Source organism: Corvus brachyrhynchos, unplaced genomic scaffold (genome assembly GCF_000691975.1).
Source record: "Corvus brachyrhynchos isolate BGI_N302 unplaced genomic scaffold, ASM69197v1 scaffold101, whole genome shotgun sequence".
Lineage (NCBI taxonomy): Eukaryota > Metazoa > Chordata > Aves > Passeriformes > Corvidae > Corvus > Corvus brachyrhynchos.
In genome coordinates this window covers 23,685,200-23,685,919 of record NW_008237239.1, presented here as the reverse complement: position 1 = coordinate 23,685,919, position 720 = coordinate 23,685,200, and positions in this window count along the sequence as shown.

Here is a 720-nt window from a genome sequence, read left to right as displayed (position 1 = left end):
GGGACTGGCCGAGACGGCATCCCGTAAAGAAGCTGCTGTTCAAACTGCAGCGCAGCCAACTGCAGTCTGTGCTGTCCTGCCTCTAGCGAACTTAGCCAAAGTGCCCCTCCCTGTCCATCTGTGTTCGCTCCCAGCATCTCAGAGTTGCCTTTGCCTGATGACTCACTGTCAGGCAGTGAGGCAGATGAGGTTCTGGCCCCAGGTCGTCAGGCGGCTGTAGCCGCGTGGTGAAGAAAAAGGCTGCGCCGGTCTCACCCTTGGACCTTTCAGGACTGCACGGTAACAGTGCATCTGACCCACTACAGGCACTTCTTAGAGTCAGTTAAGATGCGCGCATTGGAGGAGGGTGACTGGAGGTTGTTGGAAACACTTGGAATGCCAAATAGATTTGAGGATTCTGGGCGTAACCGGGAAGCTGTTACACTTCATCCACAGGCTATGCCAGAAGTTCAGGATGGTAGTGATTCCCCAAAAGGGGAGATCCAAGCTTTCCCAGTGTATAAGGCTCTCCCAAATTCAGGCGAGCTTGATAAGCATGAGGTGATTGCTTGGAAAGTTGCCCAGGACCTGCAATCCAAGGTGGCACAATATGGACTAGGTTCTGCTGAGGTTATGCAGATAATAAGGGTGATAAATACAGATTTGCTTTCTCCATTTGATATCAGACACCTAGGCCAAATTCTATTTCAACCTGTACAATTTACAGTTTTTGAGAAAACC